This window comes from Urocitellus parryii, chromosome 2 (assembly GCF_045843805.1).
Source record: "Urocitellus parryii isolate mUroPar1 chromosome 2, mUroPar1.hap1, whole genome shotgun sequence".
NCBI classification, from domain to species: Eukaryota; Metazoa; Chordata; class Mammalia; order Rodentia; family Sciuridae; genus Urocitellus; species Urocitellus parryii.
In genome coordinates, this window is record NC_135532.1 from 10,733,804 (window position 1) to 10,754,167 (window position 20,364).

At 42.6% G+C, this 20,364-nt stretch overlaps 1 protein-coding gene across 2 annotated transcripts in view; it reads right to left on the minus strand.

Moving 5' to 3' along the window:
* The window catches only part of Pcca (propionyl-CoA carboxylase subunit alpha), a 356,906-nt gene that overhangs the window by 41,172 nt on the left and 295,370 nt on the right, over positions 1-20,364 (minus strand). The gene's annotated exons all lie outside the window — the stretch shown is intronic.

Below are 20,364 nucleotides of genomic sequence, written 5' to 3' on the forward strand. Positions count from 1 at the left end.
AACTCCCTTCCAGAAGCCACAACTTAGCGTTCACTCACTGCCTGAGATTCCACTTCATGACTGCCAGGTAGGTACAAGAAAAATAGATGCTGGCCAGGACAACTCCACCTTCTCCCTGGACTCAGTGTGTGGGTGGGACCATGCCTTAGGAAGAGGTACTTCCTATTGACATCTGTTGAGCTGAGCATGCGCCTCGGTTGAATCTGGTTTCACTGTTTTGTGAGAGGATCGTTTGTGGTTCTTCTAGTAACAAAAAGTTTCTCTGGAAAGGAGGAGGAGCCAGTCTGTAGCTGAACAGTTTTTGACCTGTACTGTCCCATGGTCAACCTCTGTGAAGTATGGTAATGCTTTCATTTACGAACTGCCAACCCATATGGAAGAGTTTAATTTTGGTGGCATTTGTGTGCTGATAAAATAAATAGGCTACCCTCAGATACAGAAAGCCGCTTGGTCCAGATATATTTCATTCAATTAAAAAGCACACGGGTGCTCAGTCTAATAAACCAACAAGTCAAGGCTGCTTCTGCAGGAGGGTCCCTGCCTGGGCGATTACTGTGGGGCCCTCGGCCTGACGAAGACGCACTGTGACAGTGAGGGGTCTGGCCATGAAGACCCTGGATAAAGTAGTGAGAGTCCCAGTTCCATCAGAGAGCACTCTCTGCTACCAGAGTAGTTCTTATTCCTTACTAAGAATATGACAATGGCCGTGCAATTCCGTTTTTCATGTCAGCTGCTCCAGAGCAATGTGGCCTCAAATTCTTCTCCTAGAGTGATATCTACTAGAAGACGACCTGTTAGACCCAAGCAAGACACATCTCTTTTCCCTTAAATATCAGAACTCCTCCAAAGCCCCCATACACACATCTCTAAACTTGAAAATACTACAAAATAGTCTTAAATCATTCAAATAAATATGCTATGGATTTTTTTTAAACTTTTCTTTATTTGAGACAGGGTCTCACTATGTTGCCAAGGCTGGTCCTGAACTCCTGGGTTCAAGTGATCCTCATCTTCTGCCTTAGCCTCCCCAGTGCTGGATGAGGCTATGGACTTGCCCCCCCCCCGCCCCCCTGCCCCCATACTGACATGGAGTCCAGGGCCTCAGGCCTCACGTGTGCTAGGCCAGCACTCCAGCACTGGGCTAATTCCCAGTGCACAGCTGTAGATTCTTATTTTTTAAAGTACTTTTTTAGGTGTCAATGGACCTTTGTTTTACTTATTTACATGTGGTGCTAAGGATTGAACCCAGTGCCTCGCATGTACACAGCGAGCGCTCTGCCACTGAGCTACAGCCCCAGCCCCTGAATGTGGATTGTTTTTTTAAATATTTTTTTAGTTGTAGATGGACACAATACCTTTTATTTTATTTATTTATTTTTTATGTGGTGCTGAGGATTGAACCCAGGGTCTTGGATGTGCTAAGTGAGTGCTCTACCCTAGGCTCCCCCACCTCCGCTGTGGATTCTTAACATTCAATTTCAAATGCTGCAACAACTACACTTATCACTGAGAACTGGAAGTTGTACAATAAACCTCAGATCATAAACATGCAGAAAACAGAATAACTTTCAGAAGTATTTTCTTGTTCACCGAATTTCCAATAGGAATTAGAGCTACTCTAGATCTAAATCAGTTGCTCTCAGACAACAGCTGTGGCAACTAGAAAGTTCTAGGACCCCATCTCAATAAGGGAAATAAGACTTTACTCTTGGGTGTGAAATGTATTTCAACAATGCTAGTTGGACTTATTGAGTGATTACATGGTGCCAAGAACTGTACTGCAGTGTTAGGAATGCATTATCCTGTTTAATTCTCACTCTAGCCAACAAGGTAGATGGTATTATTACTCTCACTTTACAGCACAGGAAACTGCTGAGAAAGAGTAAATGAGGCTAAATCAAATGGTCAATAAATCCGTATCTGCCTGACCCTAAGGAGGTGGCTTCCACTGGTACCCTATAAATTTCCTTTTGGATACAAATAGATGGGATATATTATATGAAATACAATACTGAAGTAATAACTATAACATTCCAAAGGAATTCAAGAAAGGAAGCAAGATATTTATATCCATGTGAAGAGATTTAAAATCACGAAGCTAAAAAATGGCAGAGGAAAGTGACAAACTTCAGAATCCAAAGACTTCCTTGCCCACCCCTCAACTCTGCGAATAGACCTCTGGATCCTTTCCTTTTGCAAAGGATAACATAGATAGGTGATTTTGTGTACACGGAATTTGGATTTAGCTGTACTGTGTACACCATCTGGTTGCCACTGGACACTATCTGTGGTTCATATGTCTGTCCTATTGAAATCAGCCCATTTCCCTAGCACCCAGAATTTATTTGGAATTGGCTGGGGGGGAGGGTGGCACACAACTATAATCTCAGCAACTCAGGAGGCTGAAGCAGGAGGATCCCAAGTTTGAGGCTGGCAAGACCCTGTCTCAAAAGGAAAAATAAAAAAGGACTGATGATGTGGTTCAGTGATAGAACACCCCTGGGTTCAACCCCCAGTACTGCAAAATAAATGAAAAAAAGAATATTATATATTGTTTGGTATATATTTCTAGTAACAGAAAAAAAATATATATATATGTCTTCCTCATTGTTTTATAAGAGTTAAGCTTACTTAAAAAAAACCCAAACTACCAAATCACAGTTTTGCCTACTTGTGTGTTAACTGTGACTTCTTGGGGAACAAGAAGGAAGCTACAGGGAACATTTAAGAACAAGTTCTGCCTTCATGCCACCAAGGTGGGCACACCAAACACGACAGACAATACCAAGTGTTGGCGAGGATGTAGAGAAGCTGAGTTGCTCAGCCACTGCAAGGAATGGAAAACCGGCTGTCACTCTGGAAAACAGCAGTTCAACACAGAGACAGCTTACGCACGGCCCAGAAGTGACACCCCTGTGCATGCACCTCCCACGAAATGAACCCACGTCCATGCAGAAGGCTTCATGTGAATGTCACAGCAGCACTGTTTGTAATGGTCAGAAAGACAAAATGACCTACACGCCCATCAGCTGAAGATTAAAAGGGGGTACACACAATGGCATCATTCATATTCATGTTTTTATGGTATTCAGCCTTAAAAACACGTTGTGCGAAGACAAAGCTTTGCCATCAGCATTCTAAGTGAAAGAAGAGCGTCCCAGCAGGCCACATGCTCCTGCCTCCAGGGCTGTGAGGGCACAGAATTAGCAGAAACACACAGGCAGTGGCTGGAGGGCCGGGCGGTCAGAGTGACTGTAAGACTGGGGCTTCCCTGGGGAATCACAACTGGTGTGGCGCTGGTTGCACAGCCCTGCGAATCCACTAATGCCACAGACCCGCGCTCTTCAAGTCAGTCAGTTCTAGAGGACTGAGTTCTATCTCCATAAAGCTGTTGAGGGAGTCCTTAAAGGCAGATCTAGAACATTCTCTGTGAGTCAAGCTCATGAAGTTGTCTGACCACAGGCAACAGATTAAAATGGACTCACAAGAAAACAGTTAACATGCAAAATATCTACAAGAACAGCAACTCAAAGAGTGAGGCTGCAGTAAACTGAAGGCAATGGCTTCCAAGGACGAATACTTAGAAGGTGTACTAAGAAGGTGTTGGTGCACCAGCTAGACCACACTGGGGCCGAGGTGGAGCTCAGTGGGACTGGGCTTGATTTCCAGTACCCAAAACACATGCAACCAAACCACAACCAAACAAGCAAACAAACCAAAAACACCAAGATTTTTTTTTACATACATAAAGGAAAAAATCTTAGAAATTCTACTTCTAAGTCAAATTAACTTATTTGCATTTCAAACTGAAGAACAAAAGAGATTTAGTTTATAATACTTTGGGCCTATTTTAGACAGATATTTATTAAATATTTATTAAAATGCTTAAGCTTGAAATAGTACTATAGGCACCAGAAAGAAAACAAATATGAGCAATTCAGTTCTATACCTTCTGTTCAATAAAACTTGCTTCTCCATGGCAGGTGGTACAGAGAATTCTACCCAGGGGGTTAATCAAAATTCCCTTAGAATAATTGAAAAGCATCTGCATTTTTTCCCCCAGAAACCACAAAAAAGTCACAGTAAGCAGATCATATAATCTTGATTATTAGCACGGAGCCTGTAGCAGCATAATGTGTTGTCCCCAGAAATTAAGTTACATACGCAGTGTCATCATGCAATAAGTCAGTGATGTCTCCCTTAATGAGACTGAAAAACTGGGGGAAATCAAGAGAGAGACAAGGCTGTGGTGAGTTGGTGTGTGGTGTTCTGCTGCTATTGTGAAGCAATCCAGTGCCTGATGCAGTCATGTGGGGCAGGGGTGCTGGGAGAGGCCTGGGGGGTCGCTGACCCCAACCTTTCATTTTACCACAGAAAACTGAGGTGTAGACAGGGATCACCTTGGGACAAGAAATGAGCTCTTGCGGGGCTCTTTTTAGGAGATTTTTTTTCCCCCCTGAGTATACTCACTTCAGAGGGTGCTACTTAAGAAATGGGAAATTGGAACTTCTGAGAGTTACCCTGGGGAACCCCATGGCCACGCAGAGCCATGAGCCGTCTGTGAAGGTGTGTGAATCAAAGTGACCTGAGAGTCAGCCCAGGGGGATCAGAAGCAACGTCCTGTGTAGTTTAGGTGGCCGAAGCCTTGTCTATTGCAAGAGTCCCTCCTGCGAGAAGACGGACAGCAACACTAAGGCCCAGTAGAAGGAGGACCCAGAGGTGGCCCCTGCAGGGAGGTGGAGATTTGCGGGGAGAGGGGTGGCACAGGCACACTAGGTCATTTCCATGTAAACCACACTAGTTCTGAAGCTATGCTAATGAGCATCCTGGTTAATGTGGAGGGCAGATGGGTCACTGGAAGAAACACGCCTCACCTCATCAATACATGCACATTGTGGTTCGGGCATCAGTCTCCGTGAGGTCACTGCTCTTGGGTCTGATCACACCCAGCTTTCCTGGGTACCAATCATGTTTTTAAACTTTGTTGGTATCTTAGGATGTTTTAACATTTTGGGGGGATTTGTGGCTCCAGGGAAAGACTCATCCAGGGCTGGTTAATTCCTAAAGTTAGTAAAGACTTGCAAGAACCAGCTAACCAACCCCTTTATCTAGCCCTCACACCAAGCCATTATTCCTGCTGGCCCTAAATCATTCCGGAGTCAGGCACCAGGGCGACTAGGGACCACCCCCCACCCCCTAAAGCCCCCAACATCATTCATCTTGCCAATCCTAAGCTATCACCTTTCCCAAGGGAACCCCAAGAAGGCTTATCTTAGTTTTTTTGCTGCTGTGACTGAAAGCTCTGACCAGCACAACTGTAGAGGAGAAAGTATTTGAGGGCTCAGGGTTTTAGAGGTCTCAGTCCACTGACAGCTGGCACTATTCCTCAGGTCTCCAGGTGAGGCAGAACAGCATGGTGGAAGACTGTGGCGGAGGGAAGTAGCTCACATGATGATCAAGAAGGAGAGAGAGAGAGAGAGAGAGAGAGAGAGAGAGAGAGAGAGAGAGATTCCACTTGCCAGACACAGATCTATGTCCCCAATACCCACCTCCTCCAGCCATACCTTACCTGCCTCAATCACCACTCAATCCCATCAGGGCTTTCATTCACTAAGTGGTTAAGGCTCTCACAACCCAATCATTTCCTCTTTGAATCCTCTCACACTGTCTCACAATGAGATTTTGGGGGACACCTCACACCTAAACCTACTCCTGCTTTAGCCTGGCTCTTTTCTTTTTTTAATGGCATTCACCTCTCCACCCGTGCATTCATAAATTAAATCCATAAATTAAAATCCACAAGTACATTTCCCAGCACCCCGCAAAGTCAACACCAGGTCTGTATGGCCACCGCGAGCCAGACTGCAGACGAGACTTCGGGGAGCGGCCCAGGGACAGGGCCCACGAGCACCGCCCTGCCCTCCCTGCAGCCCTGACGTCTGCTGGCAGACCCAGGTTCAGGGAGAGGTCCTCAGTGCGCACGCGTGGAGCCACAGCATGTGTCCACACGGGTCTGTTTTCAATAAGTTGGTGAACTGATAAACAAACATTAAATTGATCTTTACTGTAAGTAACAGTGGCATTAGCAAAGATGATCACAATAAAAAACTACTGATGGGTGAGCGTGAACTATGAAGTTTGTTCTTTTTGAAAAGCAATTTAGATACAGTGAAGATATATTTAAAAATCATCCTTTGGATCATTGCTTCAGGCAGTGATAGAGAGATGACCCTCACTTAATGGAATACTTTGGTCATAATTCTGGGCAGACATAAAGGGTCACACCAATAGCCACAAAACACGTGACTTAGCCAGGTCTCTCCAACCTGACCAAGACGCTGGCAGCCTTCTTTATTCCCAAGTTATGGTCGGAGTGAGACCAACCTACTGAATGCAGGAGAATCAGTGGTGGGGCCCAAGTCAGAGCGCATCAGGAGTCTCCGAGACCTTCAGGAAGGGCTGGCAGATGGTCACAAACACTGACAGATGGATGAGCCCAGACTTGTAGTGGCGCCACTTACGGCTTTTCAACTCACAGTAGACACAGGGCTGCGGGTATTGAATGTGGATCTTCTCCTGGGCTAGTGGTGGCCAGCACAATCACTGCCTGCGATGCTGGGCAGCAAGTGCCGTCCCAGTCAGCCCCAGAGCACAGGGGAAGGGCCATGCGCCACGGTGCACTGGGCGCTGAGACCTGATGTGCAGAGGGTGAGGGGATGGAAGGCAGGATGGGTTTGCTGGGACACAACTCCTGGTCCCCAGGAGTAACCGCAGCACTGGACCCTGACTGCTCTAGATCAGGGGCTCCACTCTGGCACTACTGACATTGTAGGTGGACTGATACTTAGTCACAGGTTGTCCTGGGCATGGTAGGATGGCTGTCAGTCTCCTGGCCAGCTGCCACTAGATTCTGGTGGCACCTCACCACTCATCACAGCCAGTCTGCAGACATTGCCAGACGTCCCCTGAAGAGCAAAACTGCCCCCGATGAGAACCACTGGGAACCATTAGACTTGCAGGACCCCAGCACGCTGCCAGGCACATATTTAAACACTGTCCGTGCCATTCCTAAAATCCTTCAAGAGGCCTCAGAAACAGAGCAGTGGGTTTACTTCCCCTGACCCACTCCCCATCTGGCCGTCAGGCATCACAAGGAAGAGTGGGGCCACTGGTAGAACTAAACCCCAACCCCCAGCTGCCTGTGAGAAGAGGCCATGTCTACCTTCAGGACTGGCTTGATCCCTAGCTGCCCTTTCTACATGAACCACGCGGAGCCAATCACTTCATTTCTGTAGGTGAGTGACAGAGGCATTATCTACATGTGAAATGAGGGTTCTGCGGGCGCCCTTCATAGCTGTGAGAATTCAAGGAGACACCCAGACACAACTCACTGGGCACGCTGCAGGCACTCCCACATGGTCTCCTTGACCACCCCCCTAGTAAAGGCTGGTCTAACAAGTGGCTAGACAGGAAAGGGGTGGGCGCTGCCTTGGACATGGCGAACTCTAAGGGTAACTGTTAGGAAGGACTTACACAGTGTTTATTTCTCTAATCCCTAAAAAGACAAGGATTCTATTTCAGACAAGGGCACTTTGCCGCATCACTGTGTCCCCACACGCTTGGTAATTAGCTTAGGTAATTAACACTGATACCTTAGGAATCACCTTAGCTGTTTCCCTACTACCTTGAAAATTTACACCATTCAAAAGATACATGCAGCTGGAGAAAGAAACCTCCCAGAAACACATACCCCAGACAGTGACTATGGTTCAGCCTCCTCAATTCTCCTCAGGTATCCTGCCACATATTTCCACAAAATATCAAGTAGCTGAGCAATTAAATGGTAGCTGAAAAAGAACAGGCAAGCACTGCTTCACACATGCCTGTGAGGTGTCGCCTGTAGCCTACTCTGTTTGATACACCTCACTGGGAAGATTACAGGACTTCCATAAAATTGAGGACCAGATGAAGAGAAGCAGCTGGTATAATACGTATTTAACCTCGCACTCTCACTGTTGACTCAGAATGTGAGTGTCTATGGCAAACAGTGACAGGCCATCTATCTGTTCAAATGGTAATAAGAACCTAAGTCACACAAGGCCATGCCACAAGCTAGGATTTGCCCTAGATTCCATGAGTGGCTGTCTATGGCACACCTGGTCTATGACCCAGTATGAGGAAGATTAAGAAAAAGATCCTTATATACCTCCAAATAACTAAAACAAATGTTCATTCCTAAAGCAAATTAGGCTGGGTACAGTTCGTCATTCTTTATAAGGTGATCAAGTAGTGACAGTGTGTATGATACTGATAAGTTTCAGACCCATAAGAATCTCGATATTTCATCTCTCACATAGATTAGTGAAATGGGAGAGAAACTCTACAATCCCAGCTTTACGTCCACCCAGTCATTCAATTGGGTGCAATTATGTTGGTCTCCAAATCCCCAGCTTCAGCCCTCCAGGCTACTTGGCAATGTCTGGGAGAAGATGTTTTGGCTCTTACATCTGGGGATGTGACCAGGTGGCAGAGGCCAGGGCTGCTGAGGTCAATTTTCTGTGACACAGAATCACCCAGTACAAAATGTTCATGCTGCCAAGGTTGAAAAGCCCTGCTCTGGGCAAAACCAAAATGATCTCTGTCATGGGTGTAAGGTTCAAAACTCTGACTAAATCAAAGGAACTGGGCAAATGATAAGTAAATTTAGAAGACAGAGTAAATGACAACTCTGAATTTAATTATACCTTAGGTCCTATCACGTTCCTCCTGGGTAACAACCTGCACTGTCAACATACCCTTACTCAAATGCATGTCCCAGCCTCTTATGGTAAGAATATTCCAGAGCATTGTTCCTATGCTGGGCTCAGAATACCAGCAGTACAAGGTGCTCTTCAGTGTCAATTTACTAGGCTCTATACTAATTCTACACTAATTGTCAAAATGCAGTCCAAATCCTAGTCTTGGTGTTCCTGAAACTGTTTTCTACAAACACAGACCCCAGGCCTCACCTCAGGACTAGGGAGTCAGCTTTTCTGAGACTAGAACCTGGGAATCTGCATTTCAGCTAGCTTCCTGGGCGATTCTTATGCATGATAAAGTTTAAGAATCACTGACTTACATGTGGCTTCTATAAGAAAAGCACTGACATTTCTACATTGTTTTCACTGTAAATTAAACAGCATAAGCAAAGAATTCATAGCCATGACAGATCAATGACATACAGCAATGTAGCACAGGGCCTAAAATGCCTATCTAACCCATCGCCTTCAAAGTGAGGCTGGGGCGAGAAGGTCTCACTGGCACCATTATCAAATGCCCTGTCTCAGAAGCATTTGCCTTTCCAATCATACAGATTTTAAGCAGCATTGTTCAAATACAATGTCCCAAAGTCTTTGTACATGATGTCTGGCCAAGATGTGTTCTTTATGTTCTCCATTATTCTTTAGCAAAACAGATGTTCTTAAACATCTTGATTCTCTCTCTCTCTCTCTCTCTCTCTCTCTCTATATATATATATATATATATATATATATATATATATGCTTTAAAATTGGAATTCAATGACAAATAATACATTTTCTGTGTTAAGAGGGCATAGCCATTGGATGAACAAAACTTTGGCTTTTCAAATAAAAAGAAAATATTTTTCCTTAAATTTGTTTGTTCACTAAGCATCAAATTGTGGACTCAATTGAAATCACAATTTCAGATAATATCTCCCAGCAAGAAAGGAAAAAATGTGAGTCTCATGTAGCAAAGGGAGAGTAGAAAGCGGAACTATTAAGACACCAAGTACCTGCTATTTTTAGGCATTTTACAGACATTTTCTTATGTTCCCTTGTCACCTCCATAAAAACAGATAATGTCTGTCTTACTGATGAGAAAATGGAGGACCAGAGAGGTTAAGTAACTTGTTCAAGTTCACAAAGCTAGTAGATGGGAAATCTGAGACTCAAACACAGGAAGTCTGTGTTTATATTCCTGTCTGCATCAATATTCACTAACAGTGGTTCATGGAAATTTCTTGTGAACATGTAATTCAGTAATCCCAAAAGTTTTAAATTGGTAACATTCCAAAGGATATTATATCTCTGATTGTTTCTACTAACTCTCAGGTGCTCTATGGCTTATTCATCAGAAAATGAATGGAACTAAGTCAGCTAATAGATATAGAAGTACTCTAAAACCCTAAATCATTGTACAAATATAAGGCATTGAGTTATTTATTAAAATGGGCTTTATTTTGAGGATCTTTTGCAGATGGCAATAGAATATTGAGATACTTTGAAATAATTAGTGACACCTTAGGGTGGAGATATTGTGCAATCATGAATAATGTAAGTGATGATAATATGAATGATCTGGATTACAGGGAAGGGGATAATTTTGCAGATGACTCCATTAGGGAGGTGGGCATTTCTCAGAGTTCCACTCTGACTTTCCCTTGCCTCCTGGGTCAACCTCACCTCCTACATGGCCTCACCTCCTGGTGATGGAGTGTAACTCATATGCTCACTTTTCATCTTTTTCCTGATCTCCCCAAAAGAAATGCCCCTTGCAACTCTGGTGTCCCTCTGGCATTTCAAACTAAAAACAGTTAAAATCTACCTCATCTATTCCACCTCCTCTCTTCCCTTCTTCATCCTTCCCTTCTTTCTGGGAATCAACAGGCAGAAGGTATTCAGAACATCTGGAGATACTGTGACCCTCTTCATTCAAATCCTGCAATGAAACTCAATATCTAGAAGACACAGCCTGTTATGGGTCAGATGTGAGGTGTCCCCCAAAAGCTCCTGTGTGAGACAATGCAAGAAGGTTTAGAGGTGAGATGACTGGGTTACGAGAGCCTTAACCCAACCAGTGAATTAATCCTATGATGGGGTTAACTGGGTGGGAACTGAAGGCAGATGGAGTGTGGCTGGAGGAGGTGGGTATCTGGGGACGTGACTTTGGGGTTAATATTCATCCTTGCTGAGCAGAACTCTCTCTGCTTCCCTCCACCACAAGATGTTCTGCCTCACCTCAGGCCCTGAGGAATGGAGTTGGCCATCTATAGACGAGACCTTTGAAAGCATGAGCCCCCAAATAAATTTTGCTCCTTAAAATTGTTCTTGTCAGGTCTTTTGGTGACAACAGTGAAAAAACTGACCAGAATATAGCCTGGTCTCCTTGGCAGAGTCCTTCACCACCTAGCCCCTGCTATTCCACGTCCACCTCCCAAGCAAACCTTTGCTCCCTACCTGCCATCCTCACTGGACTGCCTGCTTTTCCTAAAACACCCAGGGCACCCACAGGCCTCAGTGCCTTCATTTATCTCCCTTCTCTTTCTCTCCCATTCGTTTCTGAACCTCTCTCTTCAGGCTTTTGCAGATGCTGATCCCCATTCTCTGAAATGCTTTTCCCTCTTGCAAACATGGTTCATCCCCAAAGTTGTGGCCTGAGCTAACCAGGTCCATTAGGGCTGGTCATGGTTCCTCCACATCCTTTATCCAGGCCCTGAAACACGTCTCCTTCACACACATGTCTCTTATTGTTCCTATTACACTAGACATGATGAGCTGCTCCCACTTCTCTATCCACAGGGGCCAGTGGGCTAGCTGGTGGCAAGAATATTTTTTTCCTTTGATTTGCCCAAACTCAATGTCTGACGCGTGGTAATTGCTCACTGTAGGATAATGACTGAGTGCCACCGTAGCATTAAATGTTAGGCCTCATGCTCATTATCAAAATGTGAAGTCTAATAAGATGTGTAGGGCAGAATCTTTTTCACCAGGTTTGTGGCAGGACCACTTCTGTGTCTGCTGAGGGACTGCTTATAACTTATAAAGCACAGAAGTCTGACAAAGTGTAAGTATATTTTTAGAAGATACGTAATCAAGAATACATGATATCATTACTACTCCAAAGAGTCAGTATTTTCATTTTCCGATTATTTGCATTCCAAACAAATGGAGTCTATACTATTAAAATTCAATATCCATAAGTGAATTCTTCAGAAGAAGCAGAACTTTTTGATGTTTATGTATCTATAAATATGAATGATGCAGATTTCAGGCCCTGTGATGTAGATGACAAGATACAGCCCAAGCTTCAGCTCTTGCTAATTAAACGAATCAATTAAAAGACTGCAGTTGCAACTGCTGTTCTATAGTAGCAATAACAACCCCACGGGGAGGTCTTTCACTACATTAAAATGCTGTCCTCCACAACTCCATCGGATATTATTAGAAGCAGTTATTTGTGTCTTGCTGTCATATTAGTAGCAAAGGCAAATTATGGAAATATGCAGACCAGAATGGTCCCAGTATGAGATCAGGTTGGGTTTTCAGCCTCCAAGGGAACAATTGCTGAAATTCCAAAGTTCCCCAAAGTTCTTTAATGGAACTGATAAATCTATCAGCACAGCATCCATTTAGAAGCCAGGTAAGGGTCACATATTTACATACTTTCCTGCTAAGCTGATACAATTCAACGAGATGAATTATCATATTAAGTTTACCCTCCTGAGTTAAACTGATGGAGTTCAAAATTGTTTTCGATGGTTGTCATTAATCGCTGTTACTTCATAAATGCTTACTTTGAAATCTAATTGTGCTGGTGTATCAAGGGTCATATTAATAGCATTCTTAATGGTAAATCTTTGTAAAACATGTTTATTCTACTGATATTATCACTCAAGCTCTCAAGGCTAATAAGAAATAAAGTATATTTATTATCAATAAAAAACTTAATTTAAAATGTACAATTTGAGATTTAAATTAGCTTTAAGAACTTGAGCATCATTTGGTTTCATTAAGATCTCTGGCTAAGCTTCAAAGACATAGAATTTGATAGTTCTTCAAGAGTCTTTGGGTGGCTGCCAATATCATGGCCATAAAGAGGCTGCTCATTGAGTCTAAGTTTATCTTTCCTTTTGGGCAATTGGCATTGTTTTTGCAAGGAAAAAAATTTCAATCTCTCCGAAATATGTTTGCTTTAATATCCCGGTGCTTTAAAAATTAAATATAAATTTAATAATAAATAAACAATGGCCAGAATAAAAAATTTAAATAAAATGGCAATTTTTACATTCTTAAAGTAATTTGTTAAAAAGCCTATCCTTATTGTTTAGCCTAGTTCAAGTAAAGAATTCTGGTTCAGCAAAACAGAATCTCTTCCGTTCTTTGCGAGCTCTTACTGATGTACTCAGACACACAGCTTCACCAAAAATGTGTGTTAGTCAGTTTTTCATCATTGTGACCAAAATACCTGATACAAATAAGTCGAAGGAAGAAGGTTTATTTGGGCTCCCAGTTTACAGAGGTTTTGGTCCACTGTCGGCTGGCTCCATGACTCTAGGCCTGAGGTGATGCAAAGCATCATGGGAAAGGGCTAGCAGGGAAAGCTGCTCAGCTCATGGCGATGAGGAAGCAGATGAAGAAAGGGGCTGGGGGCCAGGGACAAAGCATGATCCCTGAAGACACACCCCAGTGACGCATGTCCTCCACCCAGGCCCCACTTCCTACCGTTACACCATCTCCCAACAGCCCATTCCAACTATGAGCTCATCAATAGATCATTAGTCCCCTAATGAGGTCAGAGCCCTGGTGAACTAGTCATTTCTCAAAATGCCCCCTCTGAACATTTCTGCACTGATGACCAGGCCTTCAACTCAGATCCAAACCATAACAATAAGCAGACTGAAACACACACACACACACACACACACACACAACCAGACAATGAACTATCTGAAGTAGGCCCAGGTATCCTAGAAACACCTGGGACAGGCAGCTCACCAACTAACTGTGTATGGACCAAATGCCTGTGACCCCACCCCCACACTCATATTTTGAGGCTCTAACCCCTGATGAGACAGTATCTGGAGATGGGAGTGACTAGGCCAGATGAGGCCCTGAGGGTGGGACTCAGGAGGGAAGGAATACCTCTGCAGGAAGAAGAAGGGAGACCAGTGCTCGCTCATTCTCTGCCACGTGAAGACACAGCTAGAAAGCCACCCACAAGCCAGGAAGAGAGGCCTCCCCAGCCACTGAACATGCTGCTCATTATTCTTGAACTTGCCAGAATCATGAGAAATGAATGTCTGTTGTTTCATCGACCCTGGTCCACGCATTTGTCACATCAGCCTGAGATGACTTACATGAACAACTGTGCTTGGCAGCCTTCTGGAGAAGGCAGTGGAGCAACTCACTCTTAAGGAACTTTGGTGGACTTCAAAGCCAAAAAAGCTGTTTTTGCATCCGGATTCTATCAGTTATTAGAACAGAATAGTTACTTAACTTTCTTATATTATCATTGTTATTAATTATTGTTGCTATTATAATAATGATATATCATAATGATATATATCATAATGATAGTGTTTTGGTTTTAATGGTGGTGCTGGATATCATGCTTACATTTTTCTTTTTCTGCACACTTAAGAATGCACACCCATTGTTGATGTTCTGGCACGTCTGAGCTGGGAAGGTGACTTCAGTTATGTGGGAGATAACAGGCATGAAAATACTTGGGAAATAAATGGCAGACCTCAAGTGAGGTCTCAGTGAAGCATACACTTAAGAAGGACCACTGCTAACATGTATTTCTAGATAAATTTTCTCTTTTCATATATATCAAAAAAGCTTTCAGGTCTACATAAAGTGTACATGGTCTGGGCAGTGCCATCTAAAAAAAAAATCATGTCCCCCAAAACCTCATGAGTGTGGTCTTACTTGGAAACAGCCTTTGGAGATGTGCATGGTCAGGATGAGGCTTTGCTAGATGAGGGTGAGCCCCATCTGGTAACTGGTGTCCCTGGAGTCACACAAATGAACACACAGAGACATGGGAAGACCATGTGACAACACAAGAGGAGACTGGAAGGACACAGCTAGAAGCCAAGGAACACCAAGGACTGCCAGCAACTACACAAGCCAGGAGAGAGGAGAGGATGAAACAGACTCTCCCTGAAGCCTTTCAGGAGGATCAACCTGCCCACACTTGGGCTTTAGAAGTCTGTCTCCAGAGTGGTGAGAGAAGACACTGCTGCTGTTTCCAGCCTTCTGGTAGGTGATAACGTGTGGCAGCAGCCCCAGACAGCTCCTACAAACTACACACACACACACACACACACACACACACACACACACTATATATATATATATATATATACACACACTATACATATATATATATTTACACACACACACACACATATATATATACACACACGCACACACATACATACACTATATAAGTATATATATAGTGTATGTGTGTATACACACACACTCCTACAAACTATAATTTAGGAGTAGGAGTGTGATGAGGTTGATAGACACTAAAGTTAAATTTTAACTATACTTCAAACAGCATGATAGAAAGGAGACCTCAGGTTTGGACTGAAAGTTCTGAGCAAAGGCTTTATGGTCAACAGAATACACTTATTGAATCTCAAATCTATACCCCTTACATGCATCTGAAATCTATTAAAGTGGACATGAGGTTTTATAAATAGAAGATGGGTCTTTATGTTCCTTTATTATTAAGGTTAGCTTCAGCAACTGAAGGCTGGGGGTGGCAATGCTCAGCCCCACTCTTCACCCACAGACCAGAACAACAGAGTAGCATCCATGCTACAGCTTCCAATGGGAACACAACAGGGGCCTTGAGACCTCCCATTTGGCTTTTGGGCATCTCTGACCAGGAAGTGACACTCATCACTATAAGGAGACAAGTCTCCATGGGTCTCTCCCGTTTTTCCACTTCTTAAGAGTTAAACATCAATTGTTCCTTGCTCTGTGGGATGTTTGTAGACTGGAACAAAGGGAAGGTATGAGGAGTGCCCATTATAAAAGACTGGGCTTCGCAGCTCGGCGTTCCTCTCCTCCGGTGCAGTCCCTAGTGTGTGCAGGCAACATCTCCCTCTCTCCCTGCAGCACCCCAGGGGAATGGAGCTTCAGGGCAATGGAGCAAAAATGAACCTCTGGCCACTGTTTCTGTCCTAATCAACTGTCCTTTACTTCTGACCCTGGAGTCTCATGTTTTCCAGCATTCTCTGTGAAATTGTAGCAGATCAATTTGGCATCTTACAAGTAAGGGAAATCTCAGACTGCTTGCAGTTCTTGACAGTTGCTTCTATCTGTAACTCAGAGTCAGAACTTGTCATATGCTCCCCAACCTGATTCTTTCTGCCTTATTAAAAATCCTAACAATATACAAATGGACTAAATCCATATAACTATGCAGTGTCACCCCACGTGTGCCTGTAGGACACGGTACCCATGTTCAGAAATGCTCATGGCAGCACTAAGAATTATGGCAAAAAGCTGGAAACTGCTCAGCTTGTCAACACAAGAACAGTCTGCTTGGCTGTGGGTACAAATGAATTCCAGCTGCATGCAACGGGTCTCACAAACAAGGCCCAGCAGAGAAACCAAGTCATGGGAGATTAGAGAATATAACCCTGTGTGTGTCAGGTTTGAAAGCAAATATGTGGAAAAATTATAAAGAAAAGAAAGAATGATAAATACAAAATCAGGAAGAAATTTCCCATGGCAGGGAGTGACACCAGAAATCTTCAAAAGTCATGGTAATTTCTAAAAATAAATTCTATAGTGGGTACATGGGAATTTATCATTATTCTTTAAAGCTTACAAATGTATTATAAACTTTTATTTATTTGTCATGATTATTTGGGGAGGCAGTGAGAATTGAACCCTGGGGTGTCCAACTACTGAGCCACATCATTTGCCATTTCTTATGTTTTATTTTGAGATAGAGTTTCCCTCAGTGGCTGAAGCTGGCCTCAGCTTCAGTAATTGCTGGTATTACGGGCATGTGTCACTGTGCTCAGCTTATAAAATGTTCTTTTAAATGTACTTGTACAATTATGTGAAACATATTTTAGTATTTTGTAATATGTAATGTCATCTAATAAAACCAAGTTTTTAAAAAGTCATGAGATTTACAGGACATAAAAACAACACATTTTTTAAAATTTCTGAGTAGAAATTGAATGAAATTAATTATCCTTGTCTCTACTTTCCCTCAGTTGAAATGCTAATATCACTTCTGAAACTTTAGTGATACAAAGAAGTATTTTTCTTAGTTTAAATTTAAACTTTTTTGAACATTGAAGGCTATTGTTATTAATACTCAAAAACCCCAACTTTAATAGAAAATTCTACAAGGATTCTCACAAAGACAATGCATACTTGGGGCCTCACCTCTACCATCTGACTACCGCTCCTGACCTGTGTCCTTGCTGCTATGTCTGCTTTGGACACCTTCCACTGAAGCAGCACGTGACAGCGTCAGCCAATCTCCATCTGTTCTGACAGTCCATGAACTGCATACTGTTTCTCCTCTTCCGTACTAACCCACTACTGCTAATGATACACAGGGAGAAATTCAATGCAACAAACTACCTGGGCCTCCAAACTGCTGTGCTGAAGAATTGTGTCAGGACTGGATTCCTTCTCTGTGTAGAGTGGACCCAGAGCCTCTGGACACCCCAGCAAACAATCTCTTACTTTCTAGGGGGGGAAGGGAACATCAGCCACATGAAACTCTCATTTTCATTTTCATTTTTTCAGTTGACATTCGTTGGCAATTTATTAGAGGGGTGTGTGTGTGTGTGTGTGTGTGTGTGTGTGTTTAATTCTTTCTTTCTCTCTAGTCTGTGTGGGTGCCTAATGTGAGTGAAAGGGAATAAAATGAAAGGGCATCTGCTGATGGAATGAGGACTGGACTGAGGGGAGGATTCTGGGCACCCTCCTTTGCTCTGACCGCCCTTGGGTGGGTCACACCGTCTCTTCTGATGCCAACTTTCCTTATCTGAGGAAGACAGATTAGCTCAACTCTAAGGTCACAAACACCCCCACACTTACTGTGTGTGTGTGTATGTGTGTGTGTGTGTGTGTGTGTGTGTGTGTGGTGCTGGGGATTAAACCCAGGGCCTTGTTCACACGAGGCAGGCACTCTACCAACTCAGCTATATCCCCAGCCCCCCACACTTACTTTTTTTAAAAATATTTTTTAGTTGTAGTTGGACACAATAGCTTTATTTCACTTATTTATTTTTATGTGTTGCTGAGGATCGAACCCAGGTTCCCGCACATGCGAGGCGAGCACTCTATGGCTGAGTCACAACCCCAGCCCCCTACACACTTACTTTTAACACATTTTTTCTATATTATTTTTCTTATTTTTCTTTTAAGAGTCTGATACTTAGATCCCACAAAAGCAACTTTATGTAATACACTCTTATTTTTATTATATAAAAGTCAACGGCACTCATTCACTGAACCAGTACCTACAAGGTCCTGTTCAGAGCACTGCACCAAATGACAAAAAGCCTATGCCCACGGAGCTTGCTACATGCAATCGAAGACAGACAATCAATGCATCAAAAAATGCATGTATACTGTGTCAAACAGTGATAGTTGCTAAAGAAAAAGAAGAAAGCAGGAAGGGGGAAAATAAAATGTCAGAAAGGGTGATTAAGATTATGAATGAGACCAGGTGTGGTGAAGCAAACCTGTCATCCCAGCTACTCAGGAGGCTGAGGCCGGAGGATCCAAGTCTGAGGCAGTCTGAGCATCTTAGTGAGGACCTGTCTCAAAATAAAATGAAAAGGGCTGGTGCTGGAGCTCATGGTAGAGCCCTGCCTAGCAGCTGAGTGGTACAGCCCCTGCCTAGCAGTTGATGCTCTGGGCTCAATCCCTGGCACAGAACAGCAAGAAAACAGCAGACGTGTAGGCAGATGTTCCTAACAGTCACGACAGAAGAAGGGCGAGTGCAGAGCCCCTGAGGAAGGAGCCGGCCATGTCTGAAGATGAGCAAGCGGCCGAGAAATCTTCATTTATACAGAATCACTGTCCTACTACTTCAGCAGTGGATCGGGGGCACTGCGTGATTCTATCTCTGAATAAAGAGCCACTGTAAAGAACTAAACACCTCTAAGGGATGGGATACTCACTTCTGTGATGGTTAAATTTATGTGTCCACTTAGTGAGACCACAGTACCCAGGTATTTGATAAAATGTCATTTCAGATGCATCTGTGAGGGTATTTTCTGGATGAGATGCACATTTAAATCAGTGAACCTGGAGTAAGGTGGATCATCCTCTATAATGTGGGTGGGCTTCATCCAATAATTTGAGAGTCTTCATGGAAAACAATTGACCAACAAGGAGCAATCAGTCAGAAGATGGCCTTTGGGGGGATTGAACTGCACACTTCCACTATCTCCATCTGAATGGCCTACCCTGAAGGCCAGGACTTGCCATCCATCCACAACTGAGCAAAGCAATTCCTTAAAATCAATCAATATCAATTTCTCCTTCTACACACATGTGGGTGCGTGTGCACACACACTCACACTTCCCCATTGGATTCAAATCTAATATAGTTTCTTATGAAATACATCTCAATAATAAAGTTTTTGTTTACAAATAAGTATGCATTATTTTATAAGAATAACCATAAGCCTTAGGTTCAATACCTAAAATTTAGGTTACAATCAATGAGCTAGAGCCTGAATATCCATATACTTTGTATATATAAACTTCACATACATCTTTGTGCATATATAAATGATGAAGTGCTCTGTGAATATATATTATAATATCCTTCCCATCTCACTGGGTGCAAAATCATTGCATTTTTTTTATTCAAGCCACAGGCCTCTCTGATATTCTCAATAAACTCATCCAGCTACCAGAAACTTGCTATGTGAATATATATCCTGAACAATGTACCCAAAGGACATGAGTAGACATTTCTCATATTATAAATAATACTTAGTAAATAGATATGTGAAAAATATTCAAAGATAGTAGCAATAAATACAGAAGTGAAAATTAAAACAATAATGTGCTTTTCTAAAAAATATTCTGAAATTTTTAATGCTACTACTAATAATTATAAATTATATGTGAAAATAGTAATACTTAATCAAGCAAACCTCTTTTTAGCTGAAAAACAATTTAGAAAACTATAAAACCAGTGAGAGAGTGCAAAGTAGTATTCTAATATATAATGGGTAGGGTTCTAAAAAGATATAAAATAACTAAAAAATGTATAATGAACCATAAAAATATTCATGGCTTTGATTATGTTTAGGAAGAAATGTATCAAATATTTTTAATCTATTATTTTCATTTATATATGACAGCAGAATGCATTACAATTCTTATTATATAGAGAGAGCACAATTTTTCATATCTCTGGTTGTATACATAGTATATTCACACCAACTTGTGTCTTCATACCTGTACTTTGGATAATAATGATCATCACATTCCATCATCAAGAAATGTATCATATATTTTTAAAATATCTTATACTTATTTGAAAATAATTCAAAACATCAAAGAA